Source organism: Conger conger, chromosome 1, assembly GCF_963514075.1.
Source record: "Conger conger chromosome 1, fConCon1.1, whole genome shotgun sequence".
In the NCBI taxonomy this organism is placed as follows: domain Eukaryota; kingdom Metazoa; phylum Chordata; class Actinopteri; order Anguilliformes; family Congridae; genus Conger; species Conger conger.
The window spans coordinates 35,583,585-35,603,294 of NC_083760.1; positions in this window are offsets into that span (position 1 = coordinate 35,583,585).

Consider the following 19,710-nt stretch of genomic DNA (forward strand, 5'->3'; position numbering starts at 1 on the left):
TAATAGATTTGTAATACAATATTTATTACATGCAAAGTAATTTTGTCGAAGCTCTTATCCAGAGTGACTTACATATTACATAAAATCCACTAGTACAGCTGGATATTTTACTGATGCAATTCAGGGATGGTACCTCAAGGACATAACTGCAGCTCCCCAGCAAGCACAAGAAGAGACAGAACTGATCAACTCCAAAAAGACATATATTTTTACATTTAAATCCAATTTTTAGCACTGAACACCTTGGAGAGTCTCAAACACTTTTTAGAAATTTTAATTTTACATCTTATTTTTCATTTACAAATACATGTTCTTTGGATAAACCTTTCAGGTCAGCTGGACCCATATATGACCAGCAGAGGGCACATGTCACTGCCATTCCAGAAGCACTCTCCTGAGCATCATTCCAATGTCATCCCCTTAAATGGCTAAAAGCAGAGAGAAAATTCTATCTCCGGTGATCCTGTAGCCATACAGCTGCTTAACCTGTGCTTGTTTAGCTTGTTTCAAAATGGTTGATTATCACTAAACTGCTTATCCAGGAATTTAAATACAGACTATACTAATTTTTTATGAAATTGTTGATATAATGTGAAGATAATGTGTCCAAATACTGTAGTATTAAGGAATAAAACAAGCCCACGTATTAGTGCGTATCTGAAAATTGGCAGTTAGTTTAGTTCTCCACCCAGTACAAATAACTATGTCTTCATAAAGCCGTTTTCTATGTCACCATTTTCATCACAGGTTTGTGTGTTGTGCCATGTAAATAGTGTAAATGACATTTTCTAACTTGAAAATAGTTTTTTACAGCATGAACAGAAATTAATTTTATGTGCTACAGTAATTAAAAATATTTACCTGTTTTATGTGTGATCAACTTGTGCTTATCAAATCAGTATATTTGGAGTAAACTTACTTACTTACTTACTATGGTCCTATGACTATGACAAAATCTTTCTGCCTCTGGGGTTATTTTAAAAAGCTTTTCGGGTGGGAGGTTGCCCCCCCATATTTCTGTACATGCTGTCTTATCACTGAACACAAATACAGACAGTGAAAAATAGTTGTTCCCGTTGTTACTCGTGGGCTTCAGTTGTGGTTCGTGGTTCCCATCGAATCAATGCATTGGAAAAAGAAATACGACCATTTTCTCATTCAGTCATTAACTCATGTCCTTTCATGTTGATATTATGGACTGAATTTCCCGGTTGTACCAAGTAACATACAGTACATCACTCTCGCATTCAGGCTCTCTCAGCCATTTTTGATCAAGCTTCTGGTAAAGCCTGTTACACTAAGCATTCTAATTCTACAGCATCACTGTTCCTTCCCTACTGTACCTGTTAAAGTCAACATTTTCTGTTTGGGACTGTGTTTGATAGCAAAAAAGAAGTACAAAACAGGAACTGGTATGTTACTAAAATGTCAGTAAGTGAGCTCCGAAGGTCATGTGATTTTTTTTTTTGGCCTATATGATACAGCCAAAACACAATCAGGTGTAAAATTATTTGCTGTCTTGTTTCTTTAAACAAATACTGTTTTTATATACAGTACTGTGCAAAAGTGTGATGCTGTAAGAATGCTTTCAAATATAGAAATTTATTTTTTATCAATTAACAAAATGCAAAGTGAGTGAACAGAAGAAAAATCTAAAATTAATATTTGGTGTGACCGCCCTTTGCCTTCAAACCAGCATCAATTCTTCTAGGTACACTTGCACAAAGTCAGGGATTTTGTAGGCATATGGCCAGGTGTGTGATTAACCAATTATACCAAACAGGAGCTAATGATCATCAATTTAATATGTAGATTGAAACACAATCATTAACTGAAACATAAACAGCTGTGTAGGAGGGTTAAAACTGTGTGAGGAACAGCCAAACTCTGCTTCCAAGGTGAGGTTGCTGAAGACAGTTTAATGTCAGAAGTCATGCACCATGGCAAGACTGAGCACAGTAACAAGACACAAGGTAGATAAACTACATCAGCAAGCAAGGTCTCTCCCAGGCAGAAATTTCAAGGCAGACAGGGCTTTCCAGATGTGCTGTCCAAGCCCTGTTGAAGAAGCACAATGAAACGGGCAACGTTAAGGACCGTAGACGCAGTGTTCGGCCAAGTGCAGCAGATGACAGACACATCATGCTTACTTCCCTTTGCAAACAGAAGATGTCCAGCAGTGCCATCAGCTCAGAATTGGCAGAAACCAGTGGGACCCAGGTACACCCACCTGCTGTGCGGAGAAGTCTGGTCAGAAGTGGTCTTCATGGAAGAATATATTCTTTCCTCTTTAATATCATTCAAGTTAGCGTTTGAATCATGGAGCATACCACTAACTGAGAACATTTGACCATATTGACATGCAAATATATGCATGCAGAACCTCCCAATTATATTCAAATCCTCACCTCCTGAGGGGAGCTATGGTGTTAATAAGTGATGTTCTCGTATTCACAGGAAGTGTCAAGACATACTTTCTAATATGAAAAAATTATATCCAGCACAGCTGATAGATAAATATGACCAGTTTTCAAGTGTACCTTGCAAACTATTAATCAATAACATGCTACCTGACCAGCCATAAGTGGCATGTTATTGATTCTCCCATGGAGGTTGGGTTTCAATCAGAGAGATTTTTATCATATCATCGTCACCTCCTCTGTTTGATTTGACATGCAAAAATGACACCATTTTTCTCCTTGTTTTATGAATTTTGCTATATCTCAATACTGAAAAATATGACAGATGACAGCTTTTTTCTACAGTTATGAAATTAAACTGATGACATTCATATTTTCTTGTTTTCATTCCTTATTGCTGAGCTAGGCTCATCCAAGGTTCATAAGCTCATAAACCTAATAAATGTTTACTGAATAAACCTCCTTCCTTCATCAATCTCAGCATGTATTCCATTATAAAGGCCACATTACAGCTGTTGTTTTTCCAGAAATCAGCCTGAGATGTTATTTAACCCCTTAAGTATCACCCCTTCACTTGACACAGCTGGCATACCCAAAATAAGCCCCTTGGGGTTTGTTTTCCAAGTGTCTAAATATTACAAAAGCAAAGTTACAGGAGCCCAAACCTAGTGAATGAGGAAGCTTTTATTCTCACTGAAAAGATTAATGTGGCAGTGTCTGATGCAATGGAATGGAAACACAATGGAGCCACAGCCACAACAAATCATCCCATTTTAAATGTCATAACAATATCTCCAAAAATGAGCACTGTTTTTTCTAAACTGTTTAGGCAGTAATCCAAAAAGGACATTTGGAAACAAAATTATATTATGGGTCTTATGAACTGTAAAATATTGCATTTTGCTTACTAAATTACTAAAAAAACTTTTTTTTTTGCACCCCCCATCTATCCCTCCTTGTGCTCTCTTTACACAGTAAGAGGTCATGAAGAGTCTAAAAGAATAAGTACAAGTTATTATTTTAGCTGTCAGGATATTGGAGTGAATAATAAAGAACATGAGCTCATAGTGCAGACTTTCAGCTTTAATTAGAGGGTATTAGAGGGTATTTACGTATTTACTTTAATTTGAGGGTATTTATTGGGGCTAGATTCAGCTGTTTTTTAAATATTTAAAATGTTTTAAATAAATTATTCTACAGGTCCTGGAGCACCCGTTATGATGGATGTCATCATGAACACCAGTACATGCCAAGATATTTAACAAAATGAACTAATTAATTCTTGTGTAATTATACCACATCATCCTACTATTAATATCTGCAAGTAAGAATGGAATACATATCAAATTTCACCATTGGCTTTACACATAGAGATGTTCTTGTTCAAGATTTGGTGGTCATTTATGGTTTTGGACAATCCGATTTGGAAAAACAGGCTCATTTGTAAAGCCTGTCTATCGTCTGAACTAGCTGTGCGTAAAACCACACATGCTGTTTCGTTTTTTGTGGGGTGTACCAATGAATTACGATTTGAGTGACATGCCACTCATCCAGTACAGTACAGGCCTATGTACAGTAAGTTACAATACATTACAGTATTTGCTTGGGGGATCTAGCCTTGAAAAACAACTTTTGTTCCTTGCCCTGGGCAAGCTTACTATAGATTGAAAGGGCTAGCTAGGTTGTTCGCTGGTTGAGCAGTTTAAACGGATGTAGTCTGAATCTATGTTTTGACTCCCTGGCGCTGCATGAACGGCTAACTGCTTTATGTCGCTGGGACGGTGGTGTTAGGTGGATGAATTTGCTTACACTTGCTACCAGCCGTTTCAGCACATGGAGTGCATGGTTACATATTTCGGTGTATGTACCAAGGTGTGTTGTGCTTTTTGAATAATGTTATTTGCAATTTACATAATAATGTAATTTGTTCCTGTTCTAACATTTCACTATGTTTGTTCATTATATTTCACATTCGAGTGGTAAAAAGCTTCATCATTCGCAAAGAGCTGGCTCTGGAGAAATTGTACATACCCTTGATGTTCAGGGAGGTCCTCTGTGCTAGCTAATGAGGGCATGGATAGAAGCATACCGCAGGGGGAAGATCAGGAGGTGGCAATAATGTCATTCTTGTGATGTCCCTTTCTGCAATGTGGCAGACTGCATTTGCTTCAGAGAGTGGCATGACCTTCAGAGGAGACAGGAACTGTGAAGGACTAAGCATGCAGCCCAGTGTCTTATGTAAATCGTTTTCACCATTTTAGAGTATTTTTCTTTTCACCTTTCACAGTAAATTTTTTATGCCTCCTAATGTCCAACCCATTGTCCATGCCATAGGAGGCGGTAACAGCACATTGTCTTCTCACAGGTTGATATTATAGTTGCATTCTTTTTTGTTAATACTTATTTTGATGAGTAACTGTGCTTGCTAACAGGCTCTGGTGAAAAAATTACAAATATAAATGCTTTATACTCAACAAAAAAACGAGAGGTCGCAAAGCGCAGGAACTTTCTGTGCTCCAACACGTGAAATTAGGCATCCTTCAGGTTGATGGTTGTAAACCAGTGATCTGGGCTGATAGCCTGTAGGATGCAAGATGGTCACATTTCAAAGAGGAGGGACTTCTAGATTTGGAGTTCTCCGGTCCTAAATTGACTCTTTTTTTGGAACCAGGAAATATACTACATACAACCCACTGAGCTGTTCTGATTGCTCTAGTGGTCTGATCGCATTCTTTTGTAGTGAGAAAGCCTCTGATCGAAGGGTCTCTTTTCTGGGATCGGACACTTTGGTTGGTCAAACGAAGGGGATGGCCAGCAACGGAATTTAAGTGTGTACTGTGTTTAGCACTTAGGGGGACTCCACTAGCTCCTCCCACTTTGCCTGCTGGGCGTGGGAGAAGGCAGCAATTGAGGAGGCACATTCTTTGGAGCCTTAGGCCATAGCTTCTGCTGGTATGGCTTAATTTGCTGCTGGGGATTCACCTGCTGCACTGGGGTCTGGTGGTGTGTGAGGAAAGGATGGGGTTGTTTGGGGGCTCGACCCAGACACCCCCTAAACGCAGGAGGGAGCTGAGGTCTGAATTGTCCCACCCCTGGGCTGGACGTCGTGGGGTTGGTCGGCCCATGAACATCTGCAGCACCTCTCTATCCTTATGCAGTTTTGTTGTCCGTTCCAGTACGGCATCCACCCTAAGAAAGGCTTCTGTCCTACAGACGGCATCTGAGATTGAGAAAGCCAGAGCTGTCTGAGTGAAGCAATGACCATGGCCAAAGCCTGACCATTGGCGCGTGCCATCTCTGCGCGTGTATAGCAGTCTAACCAGTGTTGACATTTGGGATCTCATCTAAGAAATCTGCTGACAACTAATCTAAGGACTTGTGCAGTTAGACTAATCATCTAAGGATCGCTGACAACCGAAACCATCCAGATGTAGCTGGTCTGCTTATTCCTTGAATTTAAATACTCTAAATAGCCGCTAGTCTACTCATAAATGTTGACAAACAGATGTGCAAAAGTCATGGTTTCACTAGTGGTGTGCATTTATTAAGCCAGTGTGTGTTCTGTAACCTTCTGAAAACGCTGAAAAGGATGCATATTTTTTAGGTATTAAAATTGTTTTTTTGCAGCATACAGTGGCTTCCTTCTTCATTTTTTGTATTTGCGTTACTGTCACATTCCTGTAAGCTTTGATCAGTCTGGCACTTCTCCTCTGACCTCTCTCATTAAAAAGGTATTTTGGCCTGCATAACTGCTGCTCACTGGATGTTTTTTGTTTTAGCACCATACTCAAACCACCCTATCTGGCCCCAACAATCATTCCACGGTCAAAGTCACTTAGATCACTTTTTTTTTTTTACATTTGATCTGAAAAACAGTCAAACCTCTTGACCACGTCTGCATGTTTTCCACATCAGCAAGTTTCACCCAAATCGTGTTTCCTCATATTAAACAAAAATCTCATTGACGTCTCGTTCTCCTTACCCAGCCGAGGGAAGAAAAGAGGAAGTGACATGGTGTCGTGAGCCACGGACCCCTTGCCGAGCTCAGACCTCACGTTCCCACGAGCAGTACCTCACCATGAGGTGTCTCGGGGACGAACTCAAGTACTCCGAACGTCCTGGAGCCCTGGTAAGTTCTACTGAACTTCCAGCCCAGTCTCGAAGTGAAGGGTGTGATGCAAATCTGGTAATCGATGTCCTGTATTCAATGTATTCCTCTAAAGAATCTTTATCACATATGATTATAGTAAGATATACTTTATTATAATCAATCAAAAGAATAGAGTTATACAGATTACAGTGTACATATCATCTTTTGCAGTTTGCTAATCACATGCAAGTTACATATACCCCTCTTAGCTCTTTCTAAATTACCTTTCCACCACGATGTTTAAAAATCAAGGTACACCCTTCCTATATCCATCCTCTTTGGCCTTAGCCTTATCCTATAGCTCCCCCTTCTTGACGTTTAAAAAGAAACTATTCCTAGAATATTATATTTATCTAAATATGATAACTTCTCTACATTTTTCTACTTTATATAGTACCCTAATGAGAAATAAAAGATATATAAAAGTAAACTTATAATATGTTACTTTTCCTACTTCTACAAGTAATATAGATTATAATTACCACTCCAGCTTGGTTATAATTGTTCTGCGTGGATCTTTCTTCACCAGCTCGTAGATATCTTCTGAAGCCAAATTCTGGGATCCTGCTCTAAGGTCTAAAAGCGTATTCCTTATATATCTTTTTTGCATACAAAAGTGTACCTTTTTTGATAAGAAATGCCCCCATTATGTCAAGCGGGAAGACATTTATCTTTTATATAACCTGTTTTTTAATGATCATATTAATTATTTCTGTTTTTCCAATTGTCATTTTCTCATACCTCAAAAGAACTGTCCCCAATATTTTATTTCATGGGCCCCTCTGGTTTGGGAATTTCCACCATCTTAATATACGAGTGGAAAAACACTAGCCCTTATGTTGTTTTTAATGAACCTATTCATCACTGGTGTCTGTGTCAGTTTCATAATCTCTCCTTGACTTCCTCCAAACTTTGATCTCATGCAAGCCAGACGTTAAAGCCTGCCACCATCTCAACACACTCTTCAGGTGCCCCTCTCCGCGGTGCCTTAAGGGATCTACAAAGGACATCCAGCTAATAGCTGAGTGTAATTCATCATTTAACTCCTCTATAGTCAGTCCTTTAAATCTATTCGATAAGTTATTTGTGTTATCCTCAGGAAGGCCCTTGAAGCCTCTTAATTTTCTTTCGGTATTGACGTCCCTTCCGTTTTCCTTATTTTTGTTTTTCTTTAGCCAGGCATTGTGCCCCTCCCCTGTAGGGTTGGGGTATTCTCAGTCAGAACTTTAACCTTGCTCCTTAAAACCCTAAATCTAAGTCCCCCGACTTCAGACTCCTCTACTGACAAGTATGGCTGCTCATTCTCTGAACCACATATTTTTCTTCTTACGGGCGTTCTTACTACCACCTCGATGGCGTGTGCGAGGGGTTAACAATGCATTCCTTTCTAACCCATCCCCCGTCAATCTCTCATCAGGGGGGCCTAGGGCCGGGTCCTCGACAATGGTATGTCCAGCTATTTATAATGGGTGGAGGAGGCACCAAACCCATTGCACAAATTGAAATTTCGTGTCTCAGCTCATCCTGCCACCAGGCGGAAGGATATCCCATCATAGTATGTGACTAGGACAGTCCCAATGTGAAATAGAAACGTAAATTCTGAATGTTGCCAGCCTTTATTGAAATTAGCGGGAGTTGGGGAGAGAGAGAGTGCACACCCACAACCATAAAAGTCACAGTGATTTGGGCTAAAAAAAATAACCTGAAAATATAGCTGCAAGCAGCATAACATTCAGCAATCACAGATCAAGATGCTCCAACAGACATCATGGACCATGCCATTAACCTATCGACCACTCTAACAGAACAGTGATTTGGGCAATATGATTGAGACAGTGTTTTTTTTGTGTTTGAAATGTGAATACAAATATATTTCATTTTACAATACAAATTTCATTTTATTCTGAATTCATTTTGAAAAGTCAATCTTTTTGATTATTATTGCATAAAATACAATATAGATTCTGGCGGAAAATGTAAATGTCTAGCAATGTTGCTTCTTGAGGCAAAGTTGTTTGGCTAGAGGACATAGATCAAGTGATGTATGGTATATCATTTTCCATTTATCACAGCCAATGATACACTCTTTGAAACCTGAATATTTGCTATAGCACCCCCTAATGGCTGACTAATTCCATACTATACCATATATCATACCCAAATTTCATGATGATAAGCCATTGCTAAGCCTGCCAAATGGCAGCTGATTTCTGATTGGCTGATGCAGACCATCTTTTTTTGATATCTTTTCTTTGTTGGACAGATTCTTAGGCAATGTGATATAGATGGAGTTCACAAAATTTAAACATGTTTGGTCAAGTGGTTCAAGAGATGAACCATTGAGGGGCCCAGTGGCACTATACAGAGGGCATCCAAAGCATCAAGGTTTGTGTATGCCTACCAAATTTCATTAGGATTGAACAAATTGTTCACAAGCTATTGCTGTTTTAGTAAAATTAGCCACGCCCACAAAAATCTAATTTTACACAGCAGGCAGAATTTTTGACATGGAAACTTTCTTGTAAGTTTTAAAGACAAGTGTCCGCTGAACATAATATTGCAATTTTAATGCAAATCGGTCAGCCGGCTTCAGAGGATGTGTTTTTTAAGCGTTTTTCAGAAAATAAAAATGGTAAAAAAATCTAACCAGATTCACTTTAATAGGACAAACCGTTCAAAAGTGATGATTTTTAAAAATATAACTGAACACTACAGCGCCACCAACTGGCCAATTGGTACAATGTTAGCTGCGATTGTAATAGCCATCAGCCTTAATAGGTAGACCAATTTTCAAGAGTTTTCACAGGTTTAAAGTGCAGTTATACCTTGAAGTGAATACTATTTTTTTTTAATAAACCTGCAAGCAGGATTGAGGGTGCCAAGCAGTTCAGAAGGGCAGGGTTGCCATGGCAACTTGATCAGATCACGTTAAAAGTGTGGCTGTATACACTGATAAGTTTTATGTCAGTTGACCAAAGATTGGGTGTAACTGAGATATGAGGTTGTTTAGGTTGTTTGCCTTTGATTTGGCTGGAATGGATTAATGTTTTTGAAAATCAAAAATGCATCATAAAAGGTTTTTGAGGGTTGGTCTGAAGATGATCTATGCCAAGTTTGGTGAAGATTGGACAAAATATGTCCATGTTTTGAAATGTTTTTTAATCAAGTCCTGCATGGCAGCCACATCAATTTAGTTGAGATAACAGGTTGTAATGTCTCAGCTTTGGGATTTACCAAGGTATCAGCATACAGAGTCAGATTTCTTAAGGAAAACATCAACACTTACGAGGCAAAAAGTTATTTTGCCTATTGCAGTGCCCCCCAGTGGTCAAGTGACACAAGTCTTTTCCCATATACTATATAGTTTGGTATCAAGACATCAAAGCGTTGCTGAGATATGCCCTCACTTCCTGTTTGGTGGCTTTGCCGCCAATTGGCTGTACTGAAAGAATGATTTTGAAAATGAAAAATCCATCTGACAACTTTTGTGAGGCTTGGTCCGAAGATCATCTATGCTAAATTTGGTGAAGATTGGTCCCGTGAACTTTTTTTTAACCATTGCAATATGGTGGATGCATCAATTAGGTTGACATGAACCTATTGCAGCTCCCCCCGGTAGCCAAATGACAGAAACGTTTTGATAAATCTAAGCTTCGCTGAGTTATGACCCCACTTCCTGTTTGGCAAATTCACCACCATTTTTGATTGACTGTAATGGACAAACGCTTTTGTCTCTGCCTTGGTATCTCCCAAGATACAACCACACACAATAATTACTTTTATTAAGGAAAGCACATCAACAATTATTGGGAAAAACACGTTTTTACTTATTGCAAAGCTCCCCAGTGGTCAAACGACTCAAGTTGTTTTGCATGTCCTCGGGAAGGGGACCAAGTTTGGTGTTGATAATAATGGGTTCACTTCCAGTTTGGTGACTTCACCACCAATTTCACATGTCACCCCCCTACTTACTTCCCTCCACTGGCTGCCTGTCATGGCTCGCATCAAATTCAAAACATTGGTGCTAGCCTTCTAAGCAGTTAAGGGGCGTCACCCAGCTTATCTACAAAAAATCATTAGACCCTACACCCCTGCCAGACCTCTTCGTTCAGCCTCCACAGGCCGCTTGGCACCTACCCCTCTCCGAACTTCCACCGCACGCTCACGATTACTGTCTGTTCTGGCTCCACGGTGGTGGAACGAACTTCCCGTTGAGGTCAGAACTGTAGAATCTCTTCCAATCTTCAAGCGCAAACTGAAGACGCACCTCTTCAAGCAGCACCTCTCCCCGTCCCTCCCTACCTCCCTGTGAACCTTAATAGTTGTCTTTCTGTGATGTACTTTTTTGTGTATCAGTATTTTTAGTTTGGCTAGGTAAGCAGTGTTTGGCTAGTTAAGGGGTTTGGTCATACTTTTGCGTTTGTTTGTTTGTTTGTTTGTTTGTTTGTTTGTTTGTTAAAAAAATTAAATTAAAATTAAAATATCTTTGTTGAATATCTTATCTTTGTTGTGCAGGTAGCAGTTGAAATTGTACTTCCCTCTAGGGTCTTTCAGCGCACTTTTCCCTGGTTATGGGTATGCACTTTGTTGTACGTCGCTCTGGATAAGAGCGTCTGCCAAATGCCATTAATAATAATAATAATAATAATAATTTCAATTGGCTGTGACTTTCCAAAATCCATCTGATCACTTTTCTAAGGCTTGGTCTAAACATCATCTGTGCAGAATCTGAAGATTGGACAAAATGTGTGGCCTGTTAAAACTTTTTTAGAATGTCCAATATGGGAAATATATGTGTTGAACTCCAAGGAATATAGCTTGATCCAAGGAATCCAATGGTTTGTGAAAATCGAGCATAGGGCTCAAAACTTACATGCATTAACGTACCTCCAACTTTGAGACAGCGCTCAAGGTGTAGGCATGAATCTTTGCGAAAAGATTCACAGGTTTGTCCCCAATCAGTGTGCCAAATTTAACCAAACTTTTTACCATACAATTCTAGGGTCTACCATAGACACCGTAGCCAGAAGAAAATGATGAAGAAGAAGAAGAAGAAGAAGAAGAAGAAGAAGAAGTAGTAGTAGTAGTAGTAGTAGTAGTAGTAGTAGTAGTAGTAGTAGTAGTAGTAATAATAATAATAATAATAATAATAATAATAATAATAATAATAATAATAATAATAATAATAATAATAATAATAATAATAATAATAATAATAATAATAATAATAATAATAATAATAATAATAATAGTAGTAGTAATAGAGACGCAGCTTTGCTGCTTGGTCCCCAATAATAAATGTAAAGGAAATAAGTTTTCAGCTGGCTTGCATCTCGGCTCTCTCTCCTCTCCTGCATGTTCCCGGTCACAGCCGTCGCCTGTTGGAAGAAGGTCACTTTTTAACTGATTCATAATGCAATCCAGGTGTGAGTCTACTTAAACAGTAGCCATGGTCCTCGGATTGCCCTGCTTCCTTCCCTCAAACCGAGCCCAGCTGCCACAGAGAGGCTCTTGCATGAGGCCCAATGGCTCTTACTGTGGTTCCGTTTGTCCAATATTGCCTTTTGTCTAAAGATCTGAAACCATTCAATGTGACATATAAAAAGTAAATCAGGAAGAGGGCAAATATATTGTCATGGCACTGTCCTATTTGGTGTTTCTCATTTAATTTCAATATGTTGTGTATAATAGAATGTGATATGTTTCTCTATTTGGATGATGGAACTGCATGTAATGTGATGAGGAGAAAACAATAAGTATTTAATAATAAATCCCCAGGAGAGTTTATTATTGGAGTTAAGAAATTCATATACAGTGAGCTCTATAATGTTTGGCTCAAAGACATTTTTTTCTTTACAGCACATTTTATACATACTGTAGCTCCCCATTTCAGGGAACCATAACATTTGAGACATATTAATGTCATGGACATAATAGATGTAGTCAATTTAGCCCCAATTTAGACAGTTCAAAGTCTGACTCTGACATTACCACGTGCTGACTATCTTTTCTAGTGATGCTAGGCATGTACTGCAGCTATCCTCAGCTCCTGCTTGTTTTGGTAGCTAGTTACCTTATGTTTTGGGTTCAGATTGAAATAAAGTGCTCTTACACCTGATGCAATTAAACACACTTCTGAAATACATGTGAAGGCATTAGTCCCCAATGTTATGTTTTGAAGAAATGAGGAGCTATGTATACAGAGCTATGTAATTTCTGAACAAAATAAAAAAAGAATCTACCATTTACAAATCTAAAATTCTGATACCACAGCCAGGATGTCTTGAAATTACACTAAATTGTGATTTTGTTTTGTTTTGCTGACTATCACTAACAATATAAAACAATGAATGAATGAATGAATAAATAATAAGAGCCAACTGGAAGTGACATCATTGTCAATTGCTAGAAAAGGCTGAGGCCATTCCTTCATCCTGCCAACTTCCTCTGTGGAGGAATCTTATCTCAGGCTCAGCAAGCTTGCGTCCCATTGCAATGAGAGAACCATACAAAAGCAGGGCATTGCTATATTTAACCAGGATGTGAATGGTGCATAGTTTGTACCATCCACAGCAGGCAGATTAAATCATTAAAGAAAAGCACACTCCTCACCAAAAGAACACATGGCAGGGAGGGCCACTGCATGTGAATATGAATATGTGTCTTTCCTACTGAAAGAATGGGTTTGCTAGATGTGGTACTTTTTGTCTGCTTTTTTCATTAGAAATCATCCTGTATATATATGTCTCCAGACAACTGAAACTAAGCAGTTCTGTGCTTGGAAGGCAGTTGGAATTTTCTTTTATGGGGTGCTGTGGATTCTTGAGGATTTCCCAGTTATTCCTACTGTGCTTAAAATGACTAAGAGATATAAGAGATTTTATATCTTGCCCTCGACCGAAAAAATTAACCAATCCTATTGGTCAATGTTGCTATTCTTGTTTGAGCCCAGGAAGACAATGCACAAGAACCTTAAACTGAAATACACATTTAGTTACTATGGGAACCTCAGAACAGCAATTTGTCCTTGGTGAAATCAGAATGACAGAACAGGAATGAATAGGAGGAGAAGAGGATGTGAATCTGTTGAATGCTCACTTACGGGGAAAGACAGTAGTACATCGAAATGTTGAGCGCCTTATATTGAGGAACATTTGGAACTGCACAAAAATGGAACAGGACAATGTTGCCATTGTAGATACAGATGAAAATCATGCACCAGAAAACTGAAAGCCAGTGTTGTTTGAGCATATTTAATGTTGAGTAAACCCTTAAAAATGAAAGATTCAGGGCCAGGTTTACTAAGGAAACAGTCACAACACAAAAACATTCACTCTATTGTGACTCGTTTGCAGTCGCTGAAAGCAACAAATTAACAACGATTACAAAAGCAGTTATTAATTACACAAGCAAATAAATGAAACGCCCTCATTCGTAATTTTGCAGTAGGAAACACCCATATAACGTTAGAAATAGGGCATGCTTACACATCCAGGTGCTGAGAAATAGTATGGAGCTACCACAAGAAAAATAAAATCAGGAAATGTCGGCCTACTCTATAGGTAGGTAGCCAAATGGTCAACAGGGAGTAGCTGCTTCATGTCGTATTACACCATAGGATTACAACGGCAACGTATAGAGAAAACTTTGGAGTGACATTGCATACAAAATATAGGCCTATAATAAAACAAACAGACAGCTAGATTATGTGAAGAGAAGATAGCATGATGATAGCCAGCGTACATACAAAATCTTTACGATGGAAAAACGGAAATAATAGGAAATAATATTAACATTGATAGAGGTGGAAAAATCCCTGCATAAAAAGTTGAGGGGGTGGGGAAAGAATAGACACAAATTAACTGAAGAATGTACAAATGTGCCTTGGATGGGCGAGCCTACAGCTGAGTTCTAAATTTTTTTAAAAGGGAGTCGCACTTCATGTGTGCTTTTTTCAGGTTCTGTGTTTTTGGAACTTTATTATTTTTCATATTCATGTCTGGTTTTCCGTTTTCATTCATTATTCATTGCACTCGTCTTCCCCTGTGATGTCTGTGTCTTTATGTAGTTCTTAGCCCGAGTCACTACTCAGTCTGATTCACTATTCAGGTGTTTTCGGAATTTTCTGGTTTCCCACGATTCCTTCTTGCTTTACTTACTTCCTGTTTTCTCTCCATTCATATTTGTATATATATATAGCACTAATCTACTAATCCTGACTAACATAGAATTTGTACAGTACTAATCATATTAACACACTAATATGTTTGTATAACTACCATTCACTAGTTTTGGGTATTCACAGTTTAATCATGTAACTAACATATTAACACCTCCCTGTTCTATCTGTGATTGCCTGCCTTAATTCTGCGAAGTGTTCACACCTGCTCTCTACTATCACTGCATTCCTTAAGTCTGTGCAATTGTCTACTCACCAGTCTGGAGCCGTTTGTATTACATGTGTGTAGATGTGAATCTGGCCCCATGTGGCGTGGGGCTGTAATCCTTTGCCTGGAAGAATTTAAGTGTGGGAAGGGGACTAACAGACCAACTCCACCAACTGCTTGGGCCAATCACCCACCCAGCCGTAAAAATGATTACAGAAACCGAAACCAGAATAAACGAATCCCACTCGAATCAAGCATGCCACCCTACCAGTAGGAGACGAATGAGTTCCTTCGGCCAAACCCTGATGGAAGCCCAAGGGAGGAAAGGCCTGCTCCGGTTCAAGTCCAAGACCAGAATAGGATGCTGGAACTCTACATCAAGCAGGAAAGTTAGCACAACTAGCAAAGGAGATGAGAAGATATAATGTCAGTGTAATAGGAGTTAGCGAGTGTAGATGGAACACCTTTGGGGAAGTCACCACAGCCACAGGAGAGAGGTTTCTGTATTGGGGGAAGGAGAACGAAGAGGATCCACACATGCAGGGTGTGGGCCTAATTCTCTCTAAAGATGCAGCAAGAAGCCTCCTTGATTGGGAACCAGTTTCAGAACGGATAATCACTGCCAGGTTTTTATCCAAGGGTCGAAACATCACCATCATTCAGTGCTATGCACTGACAAACTCAGCTGAAACTGAAGAAAAGGAGAAGTTCTACCAACAACTGCAAGCACAAGTGCAGAAGACCCCAAGGAGAGACATCCAGATAGTCATGGGAGATATGAATGCCAAGGTTGGAAGGGACAACGGGCACTGGAAGAACACCATGGGAACAGAAGGTCTTGGAGAAATGAACGAGAATGGAACTCTCTTTGCGGACTTCTGCACTTTTAATGAACTAACCATCGGAGGGACTTTATTCCCACACAAGCCCACACACAAAGCTACGTGGATCTCTCCTGATCTAAACACAGAGAACCAGATCGACCACATAGCAGTAACAAGAAAATGGAGAAAACTACTCTTAGATGTTAGGGTAAAGAGGGGAGCAGACATCGACTCTGACCACCACCTTCTGATAGGAGAGTTTAGACTCAAACTAGCTGTAAGGACAAGGAAAGAAAGTATGGCACAGAGAAGATTTAACATCAGAAAACTAAGGGATCATCAGGTTAGGCAGGGAGCAGGGCTTACACTTAAAAACCAATTCCAAACACTAGCAGAAACACTAGCAGAGATGTTGAGGAACAGTGGGGAAGCTGCAAGAAGGCCCTTATTGACACTTGTGAACAGGTTTTGGGCTATAGGAAAGGTTAAAGAAAAGACTGGATTGCAGATGACACCTGGCAAGACATAGAGGAAAGGAAGAACCTTGAAAAACAAGTGCAATATGGAACCAGATATGACAAAGAAAGAAAAATGGAGGCAAGAATACTTACAAAAGAGCAGGGTAGTGAAGAAGAAGACGAGAAGGAACAAGAGGAGATATGTGGACAACCTAGCATGTGAGGCAGAAGTAGCAGCTGGACAGAGGAACATGAAAGATCTTTACAGAATCACAAGACAACTAGCGGGGAAGAACAGAACCATTAGCCGACCAGTGAAGAATAAACAGGGACAACTCATCACAAAGGAAGCCCAGCAGCTGGACCGCTGGAGGGAACACATCCAAGAGCTCCTAAATAGACCTCCCCCAGAAATAACACCAGAGATCAGCAGTGTACCATTGGAAGCCCTGAAGGTCAACTGTGGGAGGATCTCAAAGGAGGAAATAACCAGAGCCATCAAAAAGATGAAGGCTGGAAAGGCATCAGGAGTTGACAACATCCCCCCTGATATTCTGAAAGCTGAGCCCAAAGCGACCACAGAGGTTCTATACCATCTCCTCAACAAGATCTGGGATACAGAGGTAATCCCAATAGAGTGGAAAACAGGCTTAATGGTCACCATTCCTAAAAGAGGAAACCTCAGTGAATGCAGCAACTGGAGAGGCATAATGCTCCTGTCCATCCCTAGCAAGGTTCTCTGCAGGATTATCCTAGATAGGATACAAGCAGCCTTAGATGAACAGCTGAGAAAAGAGCAAGCAGGTTTTAGGAAGGATAAGTCATGCACAGACCATATTGCTACATTGAGAATTACCATCGAGCAGTGTGTTGAGTGGCAAAACTCCCTGTACATAAACTTTGTGGACTTTGAAAAAGCCTTTGATAGAACAGTTTGTCTCCATAGGTAATTTCAGGTCCCCCAGTTCACCCCTCTCACATGGTGTTCCCCAGGGTTCTGTCCTAGGTCCCCTGCTCTTTGTCATTTACATCCTCCCCCTTGGTGACATCTTACGTCAGTATGGTTTAAACTTTCACTGCTATGCTGACGACACACAGATTTATATTCACACTAAGCCCTCCCACACACTCCCTCCCTCCAATCTGGTCACCTGCCTCAATGCCATTAGGACCTGGATGACACAGAATTTTCTCAAACTTAACCATGACAAAACAGAAGCCATACTCATTGCCACACCAGCTGTATTGAAAAAACTCAAACTTTCACAACTATCCATCCCCGGCTATTTCACTACCACTACCGCTGAAGTTAAAAACCTTGGTGTCATTATTGACTCTACCCTCTCATTTGACACTCACATAAAAAAAATCACCAAAACACCTTTCTTCCACCTCAAAAACATTTCCAAACTCCGCCCCTCACTTAACCCCACCGCTGCTGAGACTCTCATCCATGCATTCCATTCATAACCTCCAGACTTGATTACTGTAACGCCCTTCTCTTTGGTATCTCAGCAAAGAGATTAAACAGGCTCCAATACATTCAAAATTCCGCTGCAAGAGTTCTCACCCGCACTAGGCCCTGGCAACACATCACTCCCATCCTCCATCAACTACACTGGCTCCCTGTGCAATACCGTATTCAATTTAAAATCATTCTATTTGTTTTCAAAGCCCAACATAATCTTGCACCCTCTTATCTTTCAAACCTCCTGACCCCATACCAACCAACCCGCACCCTACGCTCCACCAATACCCACCTCCTGCTCACCCCCACTGCACATCTCTGTTCTATGGGTGACAGGGCGTTTAGTGTAGCTGGTCCCAAACTCTGGAACTCCCTCCCACTTGCACTACGGAATATCACCTCACTGTCCACCTTCAAATCCAAGTTCAAAACTCACCTTTTCACTCTTGCTTTTCCTCCCTACTCCTAACTGACCCCTCCATCTCACTCTCGCATTTTCGGATGGTGAAATGTAGAGATGGTGAGTCTTCTCACCAGATAGTGAGAGATGTCTTGCAAATTAGTGGTGGCTTGTCAGCGCTGGCTGAAGGCCACGGAGGCTTACAAGTTTGCCTGACTAAAAGAGCTGCTGAAACAATTTAGGAACATTGTACCAAGGGTGGTCGAGATATATCTCAGTGAGCAGAAGGTAACTATGCTTCTGGAGGCTGCTTAAACAGCTGATGCGTACGATGGTCAACCATGGATGGTCCTTAAGTTACAGAGGCTACGTGGATGGGCGCCCCCTGACCATAAACGTGGTAGGGAGGACTCAGGTAAGGGCAATCCTCCCGGGGGGAAAGCGTCCTTTGTCCCATGGCACCCAAATGTGGTGTCTGGGCTAGTGACAGCTGTGCGTGACACTAGTGGTCATGTCCTGGGTCTCCTGTTGAGGTCCCAGAAATGCAGAAATTAGAATGTGAACATCCTGATCTGAACATACTATATATGTGGTGACATGCGCTCAGGCACAGCAAGTGGAGGCCCAGGCTTGTGAGATATTGTCCCCTCATGTCGAGGAGGTACCTTTGGTGCCACCCTCTAGTGGAGAGGAGGAACTAATTAGTTTGGCTGACACTGTGTTTGCTCAGGTGGTGAGTGAGGAGGGGGAATTGAGAAAGACCTCAGTTCTCCCTTGTTACGGCCGGCGGGTGCCACTCATTTTTCCATGGAGCTGTTGATCCGAGAAAGAAAACAGGATCCCGCGCTGGTCCCACTGTGGCAGTAAGCTGTGACAGTAAAAGAGAGTGGAAGAGATAGCTGTCAGAATGTTTGTGGACCATGACATTTTACTGAGGAAGTGGTGGCTGATGGATCGCCCTGCTGATGAAGACTGATGGGTCTTCACACAAATAGTAGTGCCTACCAGTTTCAGGCAAGAGGTGTTGTGAGACACCCATTGCAGGCTACCTGGGTGTCAACACTCTAAGAAAAGATGTGACTTGTGCCTACAAGAGGGCAATCAATTTTAGATCTGGTGATATGTAATGATTCCGACAGAATTTGCAGGATAGAGGTAATGGAACCAGTTGAGACAAGAGACCATTAATAAGTTTTGATGTATTATGGCAAATTAAGAGGGGCTCCTCTAAGTCCAAGATTTTTTATTTTAGGCATATAAGAAGTAATCTTTAAAAAGATGATCAAATTTAAGTCATGTAGACAGGGAGCACGTTCTTGATTGCAGGAATGTGAATGACAAGTGGGGCAGGTTCAAAAGGGTTATTCTTGATGTGCAGTGTAAATTAATTCCAAAGGTGCAGAAAAGTACAAAAGTACAGTGCATCCGGAAAGTATTCTCAGCGCTTCACTTTTTCCACATTTTGTTATGTTACAGCCTTATTCCAAAATGGAATAAATTCATTTTTTTCCTCCAAATTCTATACACAACACCCCACAATGACAACATGAAAGAAGTTTTTTTTGAAATTTTTGCAAATTTATTCAAAATAAAAAACTAAGAA